The sequence below is a fragment of the Pomacea canaliculata genome, linkage group LG11 (assembly GCF_003073045.1).
Source record: "Pomacea canaliculata isolate SZHN2017 linkage group LG11, ASM307304v1, whole genome shotgun sequence".
Lineage (NCBI taxonomy): Eukaryota > Metazoa > Mollusca > Gastropoda > Architaenioglossa > Ampullariidae > Pomacea > Pomacea canaliculata.
This window is the reverse complement of record NC_037600.1, coordinates 14,894,945-14,917,441: the sequence shown is the minus strand read 5'-3', so window position 1 is coordinate 14,917,441 and position 22,497 is coordinate 14,894,945. Positions and strand designations below refer to the sequence as shown.

Sequence of the window (22,497 nt, the reverse complement as noted above, 5' to 3'; positions counted from 1 at the left end):
GAGAGAGAAACTGCTGTTACAGCGTGAAGCCCTTCTGTTGCCGGCATCCTTTCCTCAGCAGCCCTCCTCCTCCCTCTGCCCAGTTCTCTCTCACGCGCATCACACGCGCAGCAAACCTCGCCAACCTGTCGCCCACCGAGCGGCGAGAGAAAACTGCCGGCGTGCGTAAGCCACACCCCACCCCACCTTTCTTTTAAAAAAATACCAAACCAGTAAAAAAACTGCTAAAAAGAAAATAAAGCTCTTGCTCTGATTGAGCTAACCCCACTTTATCCAGACGATGCGCATGTCAATCCGGAAGTAGTTTGTCGAGCGACAGCCGCGCATGCGTGGAGCTGGCGAGAGAGGGAACTGTGTCCGTGGTTCAGTTTGATGCCTGCGAGACGGCGGAGAGCTTGTGTAAGGATTAGGTGACTCTGAACTCCTCTAGCTCACAGAATCACGTGTTCACTGTAAGTTCAGTTCATTTATCTTTCTTTTTACTTTTCCTGTAAATTTATTCCAAGCTTACAGCTATTTTAAAGACATTGTAAACTTTTTTAAATTGATAAGACCTTGATTTTACTTTTTTCTAATGTAGAAATGGTCCATGTAGGTGTGTACAAGTATTTGTGACGATGATACCTTAGTGGTAACAGAGATTGTGCTGTGGCTGTACTTGAACATTAAAATGGTATTTGCTCACGGAAAGATCATGCATAACGGTTTCTCCGTGGTCATGCGTGACTTTTGCAGTCTTGGCAACAGTAACGGTAAAATCACACCAAGACTGTTAGGGTCATCGGTTCAAATCCTGCTCCACACGTTAATTCCTCTCTGGATGTGACTCCTGTCTGCAGAGACGAACGTTGGCCGTGACACAGCCTGAGGTGCTGACTCGGGTGTAAAACACCAACACAGCGCTTTGGCGATAACGAAAGCCGCATTCTGGTTTCTGTATTCAGTAACACGTTATCACACCGATGACGAGTATCCTCCAAAAAAACAAAAACCAAAAAAACAAAAAAACAAAACAAGCAAAAAACAAAAAAAAAAACCACACAAAAATAACAAACAAAAAACAAACAAAAAAAAAACAACAACAAAAAAACAAAACAAAAAAACAAAACAAAAAGTGGTGGAGGAACACTCCCTCCTCGCGGTGTTCGCCAGACTGTTCTGTGCACAATATATTTCCCTCACTTCCTCAGAAAACCAGAAGCTACTCCTCGGATACTGATCACTGCGTTATCCATAGCTATACTAGCTTATCTTTGGGTCTTCGTTTGTCGAAGGGGAGGATGTGGAGCGAGGGTTGGAGTTTCCTGGCTTCCCGCGTTAATTAGTGGTAAAGGTCAGCGAGCATGCCGGAGTGACGACTGCGCCGAAGAGTGATGCTGTCGCGGTTCTTGGTCTGTAAATACAATCGTTCGTACCTGGGTGTACTATGTAGTTACACGTATGTTGAACAGAACACTGAAATCTCTCTACACATACAATCGTTTGTACCTTGTGTACTATGTAGTTACACGTATGATGAACAGAACACTGACATTCTCTCTACACATATAATCAAATTATCCTTTTGTATTCTTAGCTAAAATAGGTCTAGATGATTCCATTGGAGACCTTCAAAAGCACTGTCACTAATAAATTTAATATTAATCAGTGTTTGTTTTTTAAAAAAAAGAACTGAAAAGGCATATTTCGTTCTTTGTCGGGTTTATAAGTATCAAGGTGGAAACATGACGTGAAAGGTTTTTTTAAAAGTTTTTGTCCGGTTCCTCTTTCTCCCTTATCAAAACTTAATTTGCGTTTTTTTTTAATGAAGAACGGTCTAGAACGATTCCTTTTCCCAATAATGATCATCCTTCACCACCCAGTAGGAAGACGAGGAACAGGTGGTACCTATCCTTGAACTACCTGTCCAAGACGGTACCTGTCCCTAAAATGTATCCTTCCACCTCCGAGAATTCATCAGCTCCCTGAATAAATCCCTCTAGTTTTTCAGTCTTTCAGTTTTACATGGCGCTTTCTCTTTTCAGTTTTTTCCCCAGATTGATACGTGGCTTACACTCGTTTTTCATTCTTTCAGTTTGGTAGGTAAATCCCTCTGTTTTATTGGTCCATCGGTGTACTAGATTGTTCCCTACCCTCACCTCCTGGCTGTCAAACCATCAGTTCTAGATATCGTTGTCTTTGCACGTGTTTATTCGAGCGCTGATTATCGCCACTGGAAGAAAAATGTAGTGGTGGTCGCTCGACTACAGAGAATGACGCCATCAGTACTCCACAACAACAGTCTTCTACCCGCCATCTGTTCGGTCTGCTGGTGGCGAGTCTTAACAAGAAATGTGATCTTCCCTAGTCTCTCAGCCTGTAAATCATGAATATTATCGTCGCATATTATCGTCTCAGCGTTATTACACTAGACTATTCTCGGCGATAAAGTCGATAAGACAACCTTCCAGACCTTTTTGTGGGCCTGTCTGTCTATCCTCTCTGCCTGACTGGAGTTAGACATAAAAGTGTCCATGAGGTTCAGTTTACGGACATTGTAATGTTATGGACAAGTTACAAAGTCTGCGCACACCAAGCTCATTTCCCAGGAGCATGTTGTCAACGTGCAAGCAAGCCATCATATAAATATATACTCTCTCGCGCGTGTTATGCATTTTTGTGGACATTATTCATTGCACCCTTGCCATCACGTGACATTTTTAAGTACCAATGTTAACAATGTTTAGTAAGGGAGCGGGTTGATACGTTCACCAAAAATAACTTCGACACAAATAAAATAAAACCTGAACAAAAGGACAATGCTGGTGATGAATACGCTGGAAGGTTGGAAATGACATGCACGACCATGTTAATGGTGCCAGCCCATGTTCTTTTACAACAAAAATTGTTGGCTCGTCCTTAGAAATGAAACTCTCCTTGAAAACATCATTCTAAACATTAGAAATGACTTTTCACGAAGACGACTTAAAAATTAACGGGTGTCGTGGGATTAAAATGTCTTCTGCTCTTTCTATCGCTAGCTGGCACCTGGCCCACCTGTGGAGTGTTGTGGCTGAAGCATCTGTGGAATTCAGTGGATCGTCATTTTGTTTTACCTGGAGGGGGAGTGAAGACCAAGTCTTCTAAGAAGTAAGTCCATTGCAGTCTATCCATATATCTATTTATCTGATGATTGTATGAATACTTAAAGCTTGATGTACACTTTTGTTTATACCTTGTGTATAAGTGTTGTGAGAATGCTAATTATATTCATTAAACGTTTTTCAATATCATTTTGTACATTTCATGGAATTGGGAAACTTGAATCATTAAAGAATATATTTTTCTATATAACATCATGCTATATCATACTCATGTCGATATTTCGTCACCTGTGAGGTCTCCTCTCTTCTCACCCAACGGGACTGCAATCATTCCGTGCGTGTATGTGTATGTGTGTGTGTGCACGTGAGAGAGAAAGAGGAGATGGTAATGGTCAGAATATGTATAATAAGTAAATGAAGGTTGGGTTTATTGTGTATCTTTGGTGGCTGTGGCTATACACTCATTACCCTTATGCTATAAATATTATCTATGAAGTGTGGCGAGTATTTACGATCACGCACGTGCGCGCGCGCATCTAATCACCTAATCACCCACCACACACACAGTCGTTGAAATTCTTGCACCAGGCTTTGACACAATCTTTAATCTCTGTTGCCCTTAACCCTCACCCCTCTGTGATATCCTCCCATGACCCCATCAGTAAGCCCAGCGGTCTGTCAAGTCTATCTACTCAACCTTCGCGAAGTCCCAACTGTGGCCCACATGGGGCCCATTGCCCATGATCAGCACTAGCTGTCGGAGGGTTACCCCCTAACCCCAAGTCTTATTGCATTGACGACTACCTTCAACAGCTTCCTGTCACGTGACGTTGATGTCCCCACAACCACCACCACCCAATCAGCTCTCTCTTCACTCGCGAATCTCGACAGGTTATGTGGTATTTTTCTCAAAACCTTCTGCATTCTTTGAAACTGAAAAAAAAGCATTGTCCATTAAAATGCAGGCTTTCTAGATCGTTCGAAAATTGCTTTAATTGTCTTAAAAGCTTTTCTGTCCCAGCAAAGTCCGAAGGAAAGTGAAGTGAATGCTCTTGACCTTAGAGCTGAGGGGAAATCGTAAGAAACGAGGTCCAGTCATGTGGGGGAAGGACGGAGTGACGGAGGAGAGAGGGTGGAGGAGGAAATGATGAGCGGGAGGGTATTTTACGACATTTTCTGCGACATTCATTAGAACCATGTCTCGCTCATTCAATTATTTTAAAATCTCCAACTGTGTCTGCCAGACCAGCCGGCTGGAAGGATTCTCTTTGTAAATAAATAGCCTTCGTCATCTGTGACTGATTAGCTTCAAATTTTTGAGAAAGTTGTAAAGATAAGCGATTTCCTGTTCCTCTCTCTTTTTCTTACAAATACTGAAGCTGCTCTTAAACCTGCATTTTGAATATTGAGGAGAAATAATTAATGAATCATGTCACTTTAGCGCCTCCCCTTAAAGAGTTTTCATGGTTGAAAGCCTGGGGTCAGAAAAAGAGAATGAGTGACGGCCAAACATCTCCAGTCTGATTCATGGGACAAGAAAACCCGGGGTGGGCAGAGCCCTCTGACCTGCCAGACTGGTAGGTGACACAAGCTCAGACAGACTTGAGAGAAGGCATCAACAACACGACAGCAAAGTATACCCATAATAACCGTACTCACAATATAATTACAACCACATTTACAGATAAAGGCTATACATATATCAAATAAATAAAAAATATCATATCAGATATTCTATACTCTCCTCCCTTAATACATTCTTACCATTATCTTGCCATGTCTTCAGCCTGAGGGTCTATCGCTATTCAGAATTGCTGCTTGATTTACAGAAAAAGCATCCCTTTCTCCTTGCAGCGACAATTTTTAGCCTAATGATAGCAGTTGAAAATAATGATTTAGCGGATGATAAAGGTCGTTTATAATGGCGACTGCTGTCCTCTGTTCTTCTGTACAAGCTGGGAGTGCGGGTCTATCAACAGCCTTCTGTTAAACCCAGCTGATGATGTCAGTGGTTGTAATAACCCTCATCAGTCAATTCACTGTAAGAAGTTCTCTGCCTCGTCTTGGAAATAGCAACAAAAATTATTTTAAAATTCTGAGGCAATCCCAGTAGGTCATAAAAATGAATTTATTAGCCAGAGAAATTGAGTGACCACAGAAGGTACAATAATACAAAGCTGATGTCATCCCTCTTTGACATGACAGTTGTCACAATTTCCATCGAGGACTGTGATTATCTCTTAAGATAGAATCCTGTGTGAGGGAGGGGAGCGAGTAGAACATTCTAGAACATTCGGTGTCGTTGACCTTTTTTTTACGTGGCAACCGTTCCAGTAATTGAGAGCCAAGCTAACTAGCGGGTCTTTGTCAAACAAGCTGTCTGGCTGCCCATCTGGTGGGAAAGACCTTTTCCGAAACAGTTGTGCCATTTATACCTGCGATAGTTTACTGCCATTCAGTCCAAGCCCTCGTTTGAGTTAGGCACCGCGAAGGGTGAGTTCATGGCAGTCTGTGAGTAGAGTTGGTCGTCTGCTTGTGAAAGCTTACCATCTAGGTTTCTTTGTTTCTGTAAGCCTGGCACTTCAGTTGCAGACCTGTGTGTGTGTGAGAGAGAGAGACTTTTAGAATGCGTTAAGATGTCTGCAGAAAAGACAAATAAACGTTTACAAAGAATAACTTCAAGAGAGTAAGAGAAAGCATTGTGGGAGAGAGTGAAAGAGAAAAAAGAAAGAATTTTTTAATTAGGAAAGATAGGTCAGTGGCATAGGAAGGAAGAGAGAAACAACATGCGTGCAGTTCAATAAACAGCAAATATTTTTAAATAATTTGTAGCCAAATAAATATCTTTACAAATTATGATTCGGGACCCGGATGGTGTAAATAAATCTTTCACAAGTATTTACACAAGACATCTGAAAGTCGTTTTGTTAGAGGGTTGAACAGCAGCGCTTGCCTATATAGATTGCTGTCCCCGTGACCACGTGACCTGCCACACGTGACCACGACTTGAAAAGCTGTCTAATAACCAAACCAATGTGAATAACAAAATACATGTTTGAATAGACCAAACATACATTGCTGGCAAGATGTCACGTGCAGTTCATAAATATCTGTATGTGAGCATTCCCATTTACAGAGATCAACACCTCCCACGGGGTTAGAGGTCAACATTCGTGTTGGTTGCAACTGGCATGAATATAGGTGTGTGTAGACTATGAATCACGAGCATATGAAATAACGTACAGGAACGTTGGACCTGCGCGCTAGGATTGTGGAGTCGGATCACGACCTTCACCTCTGACCCCTGACTCGAATGTTGCAAGTGACTGGATCTGCATGTAATGTCAAAGTTCAATGACATCTCATCGCACCAGCTGGCAATGCAAGAAGAAAAGAGATGCGTACACAGACACAGAGGAAACAAAAGAAAAAATAAAAAAGAAGGGAAAAAGAACGAGAAAAAAGTACAAAAATTAGGAAAAGAAGGAAAGAAAGATGAAAGAAAAGAAACAAGGAGAGAAAAAGGAGAGAAAGATAAAAAAATGAAAGACAAAGGAAATATAGAAGGAACGAAAGAAGAAAAAGAAATAGAGGAAGAAAGAGGGTAATGGAATTGAGCTGTTGATGCATGCGCTGTATGTCAAAATTATTTGTTAATATATAATAATAACTTTTAATGCTGCTTACAATACCAATAGATGTAGTAGGAAACGAAAGTAGTGATAAGGAAATTGAGAGAAAGATTGGGTTTTTGGAGGGATGGGTAGTGTCCAGGAGGGGTACACTAATATCAGTGTATTTTTAGAAGTTATTCAATTGTAGGGGAAGCCGTCATTTGACAACCTGAACTTCATTAGAACTTCCATCTTTCGCAGAACTGAAAAATCAGTGCCAGCTCGGATCTCAGCTGACAAACGAGAAATCTTTTTCAATTTTTCCTGACCTATAATCTTCTTCTTTCAGTCTTTCTTCCTCCTTGTGAGATTGTATGGGGATAAGTGGGTGGTATACAAGTGTAGCTTCTCCTTCTCGGTCTCATTCACAGTCATCACGTATAGAAACAGAGAATCTTCCATTTCCCGGTACCACTGCCTCCTCCCAAATCACGCCCTCGTCAAGTTCTGAAGTCAGCTCAATCAGCATCAAACTTTTAAACAAACAGACAAACGAGCGGAGGACGAAACTGCCCATAAATTTGGGCTGGGAATCGGCTATCATCTGAGCGATCACAAGGCCAGACGATAATAAGGCGCTCATCGCAAACCTCGTCAACTCCTCTAATCGCCTTGCTACGTCAACCTACGTGATATCGATCGTCTGCTGGCGCGTGATTGATACCACGTGATTGGCCCGTCACTTTGCCGATACCCAGTCGTTTTGACGTACAAGATGGCGCCACTTCCGTACGAGGGTATCCTTGAGAGCGGTTCCTTGAAGGCAAAGCGTGGATGAGATAGCAAGTAAAGGAGGACTGGGGAGCGAATGTTATGTAAATAACTGTTAGTTTTCCATGGAAACCGCCAGACCTGTTCAAATGTAATAGTGAGGTGGCGTGTGTGAGTGAGTGAGAGAGAGAGATTGTAGTGTTTGGTTGCTGTTGTCACTAACTTGTATTACTGGACTCCTGGCAGAGGATTTTTTCCAGTTAACTGCTAGAACGAGGCATGAGACTTCAAAGCTTCCGGTTTAGTCACATTCATTGTTTAGGCTCACCGAGACTAACAGCAGAGAAGTTCGCAAGAGGCTAAGCGTTGGTCTCGGCAGACAGACAGCAGTCCACCTATACACGTCCATGTTGTTGTTTGTTTGTTGTTTGTTGGTGGCTGTTGTTGCTGGTTGCTGTTGGTTGTTGTTATTTTGGTTGTTGTTTGGTTGTTGTTGTTGTTTGTTAGTTGTTATTGGTGTTGGTGGTAGTTGTTGTTGGTGGTGGTTGTTGTTGTTGCTGGTTGCTGTTGGTTGTTGTTGTTTGGTTGTTGTTTGGTTGTTGTTTGTTGGTGTTGTTGGTGGTTGTTGTTGGTGGTTGTTGTTGTTGCTGGTTGCTGTTGGTTGTTGTTGTTGTTTGGTTGTTGTTGGTTGTTGTTTGTTGGTGTTGGTGGTGGTTGTTGTTGGTGGTGGTTGTTGTTGTTGCTGGTTGCTGTTGGTTGTTGTTGTTGGTTGTTGTTGTTGTTGCTGGTTGCTGTTGGTTGTTGTTGTTGGTTGTTGTTGTTGTTGGTTGTTGTTGGTTGTTCTTATTGGTTGTTGTTGGTTTTTGTTAGTTTGTTTGTTTGCTCACTCTTACTAGACGATACGCGTTTGAACAGCCTCCCGACAAAGTAGACTGCACAAATACACACATCACCGATACAAAAAGTAATAAAAAAATAAAATTTACCCACGAGAATAGTTTTTATTTAAACTTGTTTTTGCCATTCGTCGACCACCCAGCGAAGTTTCCACAATCCAGGGCGTTACACATTCCTCCATATCTTCTGATGCTCGGGCGAAATATGACATTCCAGTAAGACTCGATGTCGGTGCGATTTGATCTTATATAGACATTTATTTTTTTTTTTTATTTTATTTGATCTCAGAGGAACTTGGGGGGCCGAGAAGGAATGGAGTCTTGTGAGGAAGAGTAATTTGTGGGGAGTAATGGGACTTTGATAGAACCGCTGCGAGAAGCCATCCGTGCTCCAGCGATGACGTGATAAGTGGGAGCATTAATCACCGCCATTACCCGGCATGCCCCTCGTCTGGCGGACAGAGCATGCGCGAGCTGCAGATGCTGTCTGCTCGACGTCGTCGCCATTTATCACCTGACGTGACGTAGGACGAGAGGTCAGAGGTCTGCACGTAGGGAAGGAGGGAGATTGAGGGGAGGTGTGGGAAGGAGGGGGTGGGAGAGGAAAAATGTAGTGAGAAGAGTGACCTTTCTTTCGTACATTTCTTTCGTTCTAGGCCGTTCTTTTATATCAACGAACATCATTGAAAAAATGTTTTTCACGTGTAGTCAAACGTTCATTCATATTTCTTTGGTTAAATATTTATGGACGACCTTTATGAGTCCGCCAAGATGCTTGTGTGAGGGTGAGGTGGGTGAATGTATGCGTGTGTGTTCGTGCGCTCGAAAGTGTATGTGTATCTGTCTTTGTTTTAAGAAATTGTAACAATATTGTTTTTATGAATAGTTTGGAAACTTTGCCATTTGATGTGCTACCACATGATAGCAGTAAAAAGCATATTGACACTAACTTTTGAAGAGCAATTTTCTTTGTAAAGTAAGAAAGCTCAAGATCTGGAAGGGAGTGGTAGAACAGTATATCTAAAAAGGAATTCCTCAACCATAACAAAGTATTAAAAAAGTTTCTGTTTTAACACTGTTCTCGAAAGGGCGATAACAACATATCTCCAGCGTACATGTGACACTGCAGATAGCAACAACAAAAAATTATGGCAGACACGATACAGCCATGTTTAAAATAATGACATTCTCGTTCTACAGTTGCACCCGAACTGAAACAGTAGGGAGCAGGGGAACTGATATGTACGTGCGTGTGTATGTGTGTGAGCCTGTGTCTGTAAATTCTCTCTATATAACCCTATCGCTTGTCAAGAGAGGAATTTTTGTAGCTGGTCATTTGTATCGGCCATAAAATGGCATGTAGCCTCTCTTACAATAAAGCTTCGGTGTCGAACCAGACGAGCGATACCACGGTTAACCTCATCCACCCCTACCCCAGTGATGGCAAACGCAGATACGTCACGATGGCGACCCATCCCATGTGCCACCGCGCCCTGCCACACTGGCACCCGCAGGAAAGACCCAGCGTTCCATGAATATGTAGTGATCAGAAAACATCGCCTTGTGTGTTCCTTAGAGAGTGGCATCGAGAGGGACAAAAGATTCTGGACTTGGGGTTTTCTAAGGGTTTTTCTCTAAGGGTTTCCTTTGATGGCTGCATCAATGGCGTCAAACTCTCCCTCCCTACAACCACAACTGTCCACGCCTGGCGGCAGAAAGTCTCTCCCTCCAACCCCAGCAACTACTTGTCAAAGACGGGAAATAGGTTCCGCTCGACCAGGCATGCGCCAGACGTGCACTTCCGGTCGACGTCACGGAGAAGATCTAAAGCGATCGAGCCGTGTGTTTCACTGATGTGAGGGAACTGTACTTTTGTCCCTTGGCGCTATGGACGACGATCAGGGAGATGGAATAAACGAGGACCAGGAAGCGATACGGGACAAGGATTAAAGAAGACAAATGTCGCCGTTAGTTTTAGGGCGGTCCGTGTTGGATTTTATTTCCGGTGGAGGGTATTTGAAAGAACGGGAGTGATTTTCACGCCTTGGTGGAAACCTAGTTGTTTATTTGTTAAATATTAAGAGGCGTCTTGTGCTATTTTAGTCCGTTCTTTTAAAATTCAAATTAAGTAATCTTTATTTTTAGCATTTTTTCCAAAAAAGGTAGGGTCCATAAGCTGTCCGACAAAGCGCTAAAACCAAACAAGGCCATTAAAACAATTGAGCTTATTTCAAAGGTCTTGACATTTGAGTTATCGTTGGGTTGTTTTTTTTTTTTTTTTCTCTCTCTCTCTCCTAAAGAATGCGCGCGGCCCGGTAGCGCAGTGGATGTGTGAGGACTGCCTGTCCTGGGTTCAGGTCTCGTTTCGGGCAAGCTGTTCTTTCTCTGCATGTGGCATCTGTCTTTCCGTCATATAGCCTTAGTTGCTGGCTCGGCAACAATCCCTACTCACCTCTCCTCCCAACAAATCCAGTTTGGCTAATTCGCAGCTCTCAGCAAAACTGCTGACATTTTACCATCATCTTAGCTGTCTTGCATCCGGTCCCATCAACGCTTGCGTAAAGCAGCATTATCGAACATCGCAACCTATGATGTCATCACCCTTCAGACCCAAGAAAAAGCACTCGCCATCCGCAGGGGAGATGACAACTGCAACAGGAACTTACTTAACGTCGGTGGTGGATAAGCAACACTGGCGCTAATGCTTCTTAGCAGGACATTTTTCAGACTATTTTACTGCTCTGCTCTCTGTAGACACTGAGCCACTTCTAGAGATTTTTATTTCTACCCTGGATTTTTTTTTTCCGTCAACATTTTTGTTTTTATAGTCCTCTAGTGCTTATTAAACGAGTACTGAGAGAAACCGCAGGGAGACAAGCAGTCAGTACTAGAATCGTTCTCCATAACTTAAATCCAGTATCCCACAGTGCTTCGAGAGACAGGAACCAGAAGTCTGGATCATGCCGGGGAAAATTAAAAATATTAATGTCAAAAAAGAACAGGAAGACTGTAATAAAAAATTGTTTCGTAGTTCAGAGCTGGTTCAGCAGTTTTCTTGTAAAAGTTCATTACGAATGCTCAGTCATCCTTTTCGTGGACGAAGATTACTCTGCGCCAAGCCAATTAAAAAAAAAACAAAAAAAAAACCAGGCACAAAAATGGAGGCTGCCTGACACATGATGTTTTGCATCATTGTTGTTTGTTCGATGTCTCATTTCTGCTAAAAAGTTGTACAGTCTCGGCTACTGGTTGGGGGGGGGGGATTTCTAGGTCAGTACAAACCATACGAGATGGAACTTCTCCATTGGCAGAGCGGACACAGCCCCCTTTTTATTATCATCATTATTAGCGCTGGCCGTCGGGAGTTTTCTCCCTGTTCTCTGTGTTCTCTCCCTTCCCACCTCCATCTTCCCTCACCGCAAAGTACAAAAACGTTTTTCAGTAGAAGCACTTTCTTGCCAAACCGACCAATCAACCATCAGAAGCAGTATTCATGAAGCAAAGGTATGTCGTCGTCCTCGGTAAATTAAGGTATGCTTCTTGTCTCCTAGTTTTCAAGTGGTATCCAGGCTTCGCTCGTGTTGCTTTAACCCTATCACCGTAGTTATAAATTAACCCCAAAGATACCCTGAGGTTAAGTAACATAAAGAAATCTCCGCGGGGTGTCGACAGTGGGTTGTAACCATGGATACAGAGGTCTTTCCTTGACTTCCCCATTTTGCCCCTGAGTAACTGCTTACACTGGCTTCATGAATTCGGCCCCAGATGGCTGAAACCCATGTAAAGACAAATTTTTAAAATATTCTCGACCAAAGTGAACACTGCGACGCGACTGTCTAAGAGAAATTGCCAGAAATGTACTTTGTAAACGAACACACGCTGCGGTGTAAGTTATCACCCCTAACTTCAATTGTTTACCCTTTTAATATCATTATTGACCCTGTACCCTGTGGGGATCGGAACTGGCGCCGTGGATATCAGAGCCCAGACGTTTGGAGGAGCTAACTGTGTCCTTCGAGACCTATTATAGGGCAAGCACGCGCAGTCAGCGAATGAATAGTTATCAACAAATAGTTACTGCCAGGCGAATACTCATAACTAAAAACATAGAAGAGTAAACTTTGTCCTGAATCACCAGAAGATTGTTAGAAACTTATCTTTTCTGCGGAAAAAAATGTATTTTCTTTGTGTGCGCAGTTCGAGACCGTTTGGGCAGGGAAGAGAAATGTGAAGTGGCTTCTGATGGTCTTACTGTCTGAACTGATTAGATAAATGGAGAGAGCGAGGGCTTGCTCCATGTCCAAGAAAAATAAAGGATAGGAAATATATCGACAAAAGTACTTACCGAAACGACAAAGAATGATAGACAAAAACTCGCATATTCGTGGCTTGCCTTTTGAAGCTGGATGATCTTATAGTCTGAGTTGCTGGCTGGGCATGAAACACCAAAGCAAAAAAAAAATAATAATAAATGTATAGTGAACATGTGCCGCTGGGTAAAAATTTACAGTGGAATGGATTTCCATAAAAAAATAAGACAAGGGACTTATTTCATTTGATATATGTTCTTTCTCCAATTATATATATCTTTCGAAAAATGTAACATAATAATGCTAATGAATTTGAGATCCAATTACGGAGACATTACGTTGATTGTTTAGCCAGAAGCATGACTAAGGATGAGAATTTATGAAATCCCGTTTCCTCACGTCTCAGGCGCGAGACTTGGCGTGATCTCCACGGCCCTGTCTCGCTTACAGAGGCTCAAGAACTTAATCTAGAAAGAACCTCAACGTGACTGCAACATCCTCGGAAACTTTTTTGAGATGAAGGTTTGAGTGGGCGGGGATGGATTAAACTGTTGTGGGGTGTCCCCCTACCTCCCACCCGTTGTTTGGTGTTTATCCACACCCACACCCAGCCTGCACCGCTCTCATCCTAATAACTGCATTTCAATTTAATTGTCAGGATTTCTCTAAAATTTTCGTTCTCAGACTCTCTCTCTCTCAACCTCCCTCCTTCTATGCTGTTGATACGTAAACAATTTTAAAGAAACTTTTACGCTTTTATGGCTAAGTGTTTTATTGCTCGGCATCTGGGATGAAAATGTGACTGTAATTGTCTTTTATTACTTCCTTCAGTTTTTTTTTATCTTACTTTCTTTGGAATTAGTGCTTAAAGTGAGGGAATCTTGGGAAGGACTGAAGAATGAAGACGATACAAATGTGATCATGTGCGTTAGTGAGCGTGATGTTTGTACTTGTTTGTGTGTACGTGAGTTTACCTGTGCGTGTGTGTACAAGTTAGCGTGTGTTGTTTGTTTGTTTGTTTGTGTGTGAAGGACTTAATGATGTAACGGCACACACAATATAAAACTTAACTGTTATAATGTAGTTATTTTTATAAAATTGTATTCATCAAACTTAATATTTTATGTCAGTTCTTGAATATAATTTCTCATCCAGACTTCAGTGGCATGGAAACAATCCCAGATGTAATTATCTCATAGCCTTATAATGAACAAAATTAAAGTAGTTCTGTCTCTTTCCATTCACATCTCTTCCTCGCTCTCTTTCCTGTTTTTCTCCCCCCCCCCCTTCCCAGCTTCTTATTCTCTTTCGAGGACAGGCAAGACTCTTTCACTTTCTCTCTCTCTGCTTCTCTCTTTCTCTCCATCCAGACTTGCAGTCTACTCGAGCTGAGGATTGAGATTTTACGGTGAGCAGGCAAGGAGGTCATGGCAGGCGGTGGGTGTGAGTGGTAAGGTGGAGGAAGAAAATGACCTGTCGATTCCAGAATCTTTCGGTTTTCGTGATCATGATACCGTGGCAATACTTTCTACCTCGCTAGGCGCCTCGGCGGGAACGAGGCTGGCGGCAGCTTGGTGCGGTGGTAAACTAGCATCAATATCAAACTCGGGAAACAAAATTCTATTCTTTACGAGGCGTCCTTTCGCCCGTTATTTGCAAACACAATTTGAAAGATGCTCCGGCAAAATGATGGCTGCGTTTAGTAAATAGGTTGCCCTCGTCTTTCAGCCAAGAACACTGAACAGTTCTTCTGCTCGATTTTTTGTAAGTCTTCATTTATCTAAGAGGAACCTCGTCCCATTCAATATAATTTTAAATGATTATGTGTGACACTGTGCGTAGATTCGTCTGAGAACAATTATTAAAAAAATTATGTTGCGTGCTTTCGTCCATATTACTGCATGGACACAACCTAATGGACATATTCTTGTTTAGACGTATTCTTATTTACACATATTACGATCTGGACATGCCTGTACATCTCTGTGTACAGAGCTCCACTCAAAAACTGTTCCTACTAGCTTCTCTTGCTCCGACATTGTCTGTCTGTCTGTCTGTCTGTCTGTCTGTCTGTCTGTCTGTCTGTCTGTCTGTCTGTCGGTCGGTCGGTCGGTCGGTCGTCCGTCTGTCCGTCCGTCCGTCCGTCCGTCCCAGCTCCACTCTTTCCTCACCCAGTGTCTTATATTAATATTCCATTGAGTACAAGATTCGTGAAGTGTCGGCTGTTGTGCTTTTGTAAACAGATATTGTGTGGTCGTCATCCCCTTAGTATTGTCCTCCTCCTCCTCCTCCTCATCCTCATCATCATCATCATCATCATCATCATCTGTGATTATCGTCATCTGTGTGATCGATGTTAGTCGCCAGTAGCTAAATATGTGAAAGGGAATGTCTCTTTTGATTCCTGTTTGGTGAATAATGTTATTTCATTATACATTTTTTTAACCAAACCCACACACAGACAGCCATTGTGAAGGCGTGTGACATTTTTAGCTTTACTGTGATAGCCGTTTCTTGTTGCAGCAAAGAGGTTTTTGTGGTCGATGATGTTTTAATATACCTCTTTGTCCTGGCAGCAAGGCATAGGACCCTGTGGGTCAATTTTTAGCCTGGCCCCTCTTTTTTTCAATCAAGGAAAGTCCGCCATTGTGCGGGATTCTTTTTAGTCCCATCGCCCAGGGAGGGAGAAGCTTGGTCGGTCCTTTCATTGCTGAAGTGAATATAGCACCGTGTGCAAAACAAATCTTGACATGTTGCGAGCCATGATGTGCCTCGGCGGAACTCTGCAGTCTGCGACGAAGAACATCAGCCTTGGAAAATACTCCACCATCTTCATCCTGCGCCGTGTTATAATGACAGGGCGAGTCTCCTGTAGGAGACTCTATAAAGACAGTTCTCCACCAGCCTAGTATAGACGAACTTTTGACCAAGTTTTCCAGAAGTTTTATATGACTGTCAGGTAAAACTCCTTGCCAAACTTTGGCAACCATATTGGCTGTTGTTGCTGACAAAATTTTTTTTTTTAAATTAATAAACACGACCAACCAACCAGCCTTTACCCTACTGTGTACTTTTTTTTATATCTGATTATTGTCCGTCTCCTTCGATTTCTATAACCGACAGTCATCAGAGACAGATTAAAACAGTCTAAACTTTAATGTGTTATATTTTTACGACATTTGACCTCGCATTCTATTGTCATTAGATGTCTTCCATCTAGCTACTGTGTGAGTTTGACCACACGAGGCAATCCTCACACCTTTTTTTGACCATCGAGTTTAGCAAAGACGTGGTGAAGATCGGAAGGAAACCAATGGCTGCCCGGCCAACATTGGACACATTGGAACTTGAGCCAACACGCTAAGTCCAAACTTTTTTCCCAGTACAACTGCCAGACCAATGAGACCTTAAAGCACTTCGTAGGTTTGACTCTTTGGCACTTCTCCCGATTAGGAACGACCTCTTGCAAATATTGCCCGAATCTTTTGCGAGTTTGCATTCCTTCAAATAAGCAAGCACGCTAGCTTGAAAAAAATTCTGTACTTTTCGGTTATTTTCCCGCTGGTGAAGATAGCAAGAGTATTTCCCTGTCATCTACGTGTTTGTAACCGTATTACATTTCTAATTATTTGTGTTTTTTGTGGTCCGAAAACGAATTTTAATCCCGCGACTCACGACAAGTTATCGCTAGATCGGTTGAGAGCAGTGGGTGTGTAAATCAGAAGCAGGGTAGCGTCTTGATTAGTATAAACGGGTGCCCTTTGACCCTGTCTGCATCCCTCCAGCCCTGACTGCAGCAATGATGGGGGATATCGTGACGTCGATCAAACACTGCTTCTTTCATTAGCCGCGTAAACACGTGAGGGCAGAACACCCAACTCGACCGTTAGGAAGGCGATACGCGACTGCTGCACGTGACGCTCGGAGATGGAGTGAGGCTGTGCGCGCGCATTCTACTCGGAGGGGGAGGTTCGGCACGTGTTTTTCACTCGGGGTCAACTGTGAGCTCGTGTGTGTTCGCGTGTAACCTTCCTTTGTTTCTAACAGCCGTTTCCTTCCTCTCTCTCACTCTCTCTGTGCAAACATCTTTACCACCCGCATTCACTCTACCTTATCCTGCAGTAAGATAGTTGTTCCCCATAAACCTTCAACACCTTGCCATCCATCCCTAAAAAAACATCCCGTCTCCTTGCTCACCTGTAAGTTGAAGACCCCCATATCATTAGAAAAAATGTTGTTAAAAAATATAGAGGTTAAGGGTTAAAAACCTCAACGCTTGGTCATAAACTGTTTTCGTCTGTGCAGTTGCGGTTGCGGTTCGAAACTCAATACATAACTGTGTCTGTTGTTCTTTGTTGTCTTTTTTTGTGAGGTGGCTTTTTTCACATTAACTGTAGGCTAACTCCACATGGTAGACAAATAAACTGTCTGCCTGACTTAACAACTGCAGTTGACTACGTTTGCTGTTTGTATAAAGATTTAAAAAAAAAAAAAAAAAAAAAAAAAACACACAACGTATTAACACGAGGAGAAACTAAGATTTAAGTTTTGGTGGGTACTTAAATTTGAATATTGGGCAAGTTCTTTATACAGAACTGTGAAAGTTACTTTTTATATTTTATCATTCTTACTTTTACTGTAATACTATATATCTCAACGAATGATTTAGACCGAAGAATTTAATTTCCTTACCATGAAATAAAAGAAAACTAATAAATATAATTAATTAATTTAAAAAGTATTTAGAAGTCTAAGTTATTGTTCGTATCCTTGCAGAAACCATGAACGCATTTTATTAAGAAAGGGTAATTAAATCTTTTAGTGGGTTAATTATTTTTTTTTTTTTACTTTAACGCAGCGGTTCTCAACCTGTGGGGCGCGACGTGTTTACAAGGGGGGCGCGAAGGTGATCATTTTTTTAAAGTTTCTTATGCTGGTATTAGTGAAATTAGTTTACATAGCTGGCTAAGGGGGGCGCGCGGACGTACCTTTGTTCGTCAGGGGGGTCGTCACTAGTAAAAGGTTGAGAACCGCTGCTTTAACGGTTGCGATGTCTTTCAAAGTTTCTTTTCTAGCGTACATGCACACAAACACCATACAGTTTGCTGAAAACATCTCCTGACTCCTACGATATCATATATGCTAATTCACATCTTATTCACCTTATGACAAAGTCTCTTGTTCAATGAAGATTGTTTTCTGAGGTGAAAATGCGACTGGTCTATTTATTGCTTTCACATAAATATACATCGGGCACCTTGTGAGGTGCGTGCATCAGTCGTAGGAAGAGAAACTAATAATGCGAAACGCACAAAGGACTTTGTTTGTGGACCTCGGGTTGTTTACAAACTAACGACCTGCTCCGTTCCCGTGGTAACAGAGAGATGCTAAATGCGCGAAAGATTTAGTTCTTTGATGACTGAAAGAGCTCTGTCAACAAGACTTCTCGCGTAGCGTAACCTTTCCAATCCTGGTTGTTTGCAAAAGGTTAAGCAAGTCAAAAAATGTCTTTGGCATCGAGGGCGCACGAGGGCATGCTTGTGTGCGCGCTCACGTGACTTTACACGTCATTGCACTGGAGGGAGGTTGGAGTGTTGAAAAGCTTGCTTCCTTGCTGGGAGGTAAATTGGACCAGCGAACCCTCACAGCCTCCCCTGGGTGTCGTAAAAAAAAAAAGAAAAAGAGTTTTCCGAAGCGGTGGTAAGGAAAGAGGGAAGGAAAGCGTCCCTCCACGTGAGTAAACTTCATTTTAATTGGAAGCGCTGCCAATGAGACGCCGAGGAATGCAAGATGCCCGGATGTTCGCTCTTTGCTGCCAGTGGGTGTAGAATCATCCAAAGGTCAAGACTGTAGCCGACACTAATAATTTTTCCAAACAGGAAACTGAAAAATTAACAAGGAATGATACAATGACTTCTCTCTCAGAATTGTGCCGTCAGAAAGTCTGGTGTTCATTTCTGCAGTGGACATAACCTGACAACATGTATCTGTATCACTGAGATCGTTTGCATCATCCTTACAGGACCTGGAAAGATTGGAATATTTCTCACCTCTAATTAGGCACGAGGAGAACCGTTCATCTACGCTCACCTTCAGTGTCGTTTCCCTCAAACTGTAGATGGTCTGTGCTTGCTTTAGAACACGTGATTTCTTTTATTTTGTTTCTGCCTTGTCTCTGTTTGAAACATGAACATTGCACTGTTTTTCGTTTATCTAGTTTTCAATTTTTTTTTGAATGATTGTTGAAGAGCGCAGAGGCCGTAAGCTCCTGTGGTCAAGCCCTCGCTTCCGAAGATCATGGAGAACATTCTCATCCCTTTCCTACTTTTCTTCTAGCTAGCGAAAAATAAGTAGAAACGTGAAATGTTTTATGCGGCTACCCACAGTATAAAAATACTCAACTTTAGAGACATTTTAAACTTTTTTGGATGCATCTTAACTGATGATGTTTATGACTGGAGACAGCCTGGGTCCTCCAGTTGTCTTCTGTCTGGTATCCTGATCAAGACTACGTGTTTAGCAGCTGAGTGTTGCTGCAATCGGAGGCAAAGTTTAATGTTAATAATAAGTTTAATGTTAATAATATCCACGCCAAGTTTAGCCCTGTAAGAAGATCCTGTTCTTTACCAATCATCGCTTGATCCCCACGGCGAATTTCCCCCATCTTCTGCCAGAACGGAGCGGGTTTTACGGATAAGTAAATTCTAGTTAGCCTTATAACACCATCCAGTATCTTTGGCAATGTTGTCTGGACTTCCCATGGTGAAGTACTCTGAAGAAGATTAGCTAAATGCTTTCCTCGCTTGAATGGATGCAACAGAAAGTTACTTTTTTAGTTTGACATCCGAAAAACCATCTCGAACTCAAGCTTATTCTTATACAGAGAGGAAGAGGCACCTACCCTGCTTTCTTCCTCCCTTCCACCCCTCTCTCTGTCTCGTTCTCTCTCTAATTGGAAGATGATTACAAGTCTAGAAGACAAGACAGTCTGATAAATTATTTTTCAGTCTGGCCTACCGATCTGCCCGGCGTATATTCTCCCACCTTGTCATATCAGTTTTCAGTTTTTGAAGCGAGGCTTCCTATTCCAGACGAAGCTCGTCTCAACTGCCTTCGCTAGAAGGAGAAATGAAAACCTAGATTCATCAAACAAGGCTTGCTTTTTTTTTTCATGGCTTCGTCTCGACCTTTTTTCTCCCTCGTCAAACATTTACCAGTATTCGGTGACAAAATCTGAAATCTTTTATAGAAACACTGTGAAGTTAAAAATGCGTGTACAGACATCTTTACTGATGTTGGTGAACTTGCCTCTGTATTGGTCGGTTTTTTTCAGTTTTGATGTTTTAATGGAAGCATTGTTTTTACATGAGATATTCAGATGTGAAAGCCCCTTTCAATGTATGCGTGTGCGCGCGCACACACACACACACAAACATGCAGAAACACACAGAATAACAACTGAGACTCTGTGTGTGTGCTTGTGAACATCTACTCAGGGTTAAAAAAAAATTTAAAAAAAAAACAATTTAGAGGAACAGGTGTAGGGGGAAAGAGAAGACGAAGATCCTCACCCAAAGGAAGGGAGCTAACTGTCATTCCGTACTGTGCTGACTCTCCCCGTGGAGTCACGAAAAGTGAGAATCTAATATGCGAAAATTGTATCAGAAGTTTAAAAGTTTGGAATCTAATTTTGTCTGGTAAAACTCAGTAGAATATTTCAATCAACGCTTCGTGCAGCACTCTCCATTCACCCAGTGTCTTATGTAATCGAATATTCCTGGGTCAGGGGTCACCACATGCACATCAACGTTTGCGCCTTGGACGAAAAGGTGATACACAGTCCTGCAGGAGCAGAGGCCGCATACCTCAGAATCTATTCTAAAAGAACTTACATCGAATTTCCAGAGAAGAAAGGACACGACTGACGATTTAAATGGTGAACGGGACAGATTTGATGGTCAGAGAAGTTCTCTTCATGAAATCATTGTGTGGAATAAATAATAGTGTAGGTGGTGGATATGGAAGGGGAGAGAGTTTCATTGTTTCGCTGCACAGTAACTAAAAATTCTGTGACCATATGTGGTGGTTCTGGTGACAGAAACAGTTAAGAGACGATCTTCAGACGAAAAGTGTACTTGTCTGGCTGGGACATAGGGGTGGAGCAGTTCAGAGAAATAATCAGGGTAGGAGCCTGCAAAGAAAATAAAACACAGCACGGACAGTTTGTTCTGGATGCGAGAACTAGACATCGCTTTGGAAACAAGACATTACTTTTTTTTGAGTTCTCTATGCAGCAACTTATTTTTGTTTCCTAACTACGGCCCCATGAATGGTGAGCATGTCGATGATGTACTTTTCAGCGAGCGCCGAAGAATCCTGCACTAAACTAACTCACTCTCTCCTTCTCTGTGTTTGTATGCGCGCTCGTTGACATGTTCTCTCGCATTTCACCATCAAGTGCATGTATTAATCATTTCGATGTCTTGACAGCCATCTCCTGTTATCCGTTATGCTTATGTCCCTTCAGATCTTGAGAGACCGAATTACCCTCCACCCTTCCCTTACAAGACGATCGGAGAGGACTGAGTAATGGTTTTACGACCATGCATCCCACTTTCTGCAGGCCATGGACTTGTTCTCGCCGCGCATTCAGCTCGCCATTTGTCAAAAGCTCAATTTTAAAAATGCTTCTCCCTGCAAAACCAATCTCGCTTGCGACCGCCATTTCTCCGAAGGTCGGAAAGAAAAATCGCGGAAACCCATGTCGGACAGAAGAGGTTTCATTTTTCCCTCGTGCTGTCGTCTGGGCCAGAGACGACGAGGGCTCTAGATGTTGACCTCCATGTAATAACTTCTGTAACTATGTCCGCAAAATGTCCTTGGTTTCTTTTGCTTCTGTCCCTCGAAGAGATGATCATCTGTAACTAGTTAACCAGTTAGCATACAAAGCAGAACAAAATAAAACACAAGCTTTGTTCAGTGGGTTTTTTATTTCTTTGATATTCTCTTTCACCCTGTCGATATTTTCTAATATTTCATGTTTTTAGTGCAGCGCAGTGATTACTGTCTGTTACCAGTGCAGTGAGGATTTGTCGTCCAGGGTTCAGATCTCGCTTCGGGAACGCTGTGTTTTGTGTGTGTGTGTGTGTTTTATTTTTTTGTTTGCTTGTTTGTTTGTTTTTTCGTTCGTTTGTTTGTTTGCTTGTTGTTGTTTTTTGTTGTTGTTTTTCTTTTTTTTTTCTGTTTTGTTTTTTTGTTGGCTTTTTTTTTTTTTTTTTTTTGTAACTGGTACCTGTTTACAGGCCGGATGCTTTGCCGTAATATATCTTTAGTTGCTGGTCGGCATCCCTCCCTTGTATATTCCTGCGCTTTCTCGTCCAAACGCGAGACATTTGCGCCCTAGAAATGGTCACGTGGGTGACAGTTACGCCTTAACTCTTACCATTCACCTTAACAATCCTTTTCTCACCGTGCCACGTGGGTAAGTCCCGCCTGCCAGGTGTGAGAGGCCCCCGGATGTTTTCTTTCTGTCCCGCCGCCAGACTCAACCGTCGCAACGGGTGCCTGCTGGGCTCGCTCTGCCCTTTATAAGTCTATATACTCTTGTATACCCGTAGTCATTTCTTCTTTTTTTTTTTTTTTTTTTTTGTTTGTTGCGGTTTTCAGCTACCACATGATAACCCGTTTTTTACCTTTTAGTAAATTGATAGCTCAGCGCGTGAGTTTGTCTGTCCGTCAGCTATCTTCTGCTTCGATCTTTCTAGAACTTCTAGCTGTAATTATAATAATAAAGGTATTTACAAAGTATATCTGCATACACTCA

General features: G+C 42.3%; 1 protein-coding gene across 2 annotated transcripts in view; it reads left to right on the top strand.

Annotated features, from left to right (window-relative positions):
* LOC112575465 overlaps nucleotides 1-22,497 on the top strand; it is a 67,560-nt gene that overhangs the window by 5,587 nt on the left and 39,476 nt on the right. Inside the window, exons 1-2 of one of the 2 annotated variants that reach the window (XM_025257349.1) lie at nucleotides 261-452; nucleotides 3,021-3,129. The gene's annotated coding sequence lies outside the window, so the exon portion shown is untranslated. Of the gene's footprint in view, nucleotides 1-260; nucleotides 453-3,020; nucleotides 3,130-22,497 lie in introns of those variants that run through there. The other variant, XM_025257347.1, reaches the window with a different exon arrangement.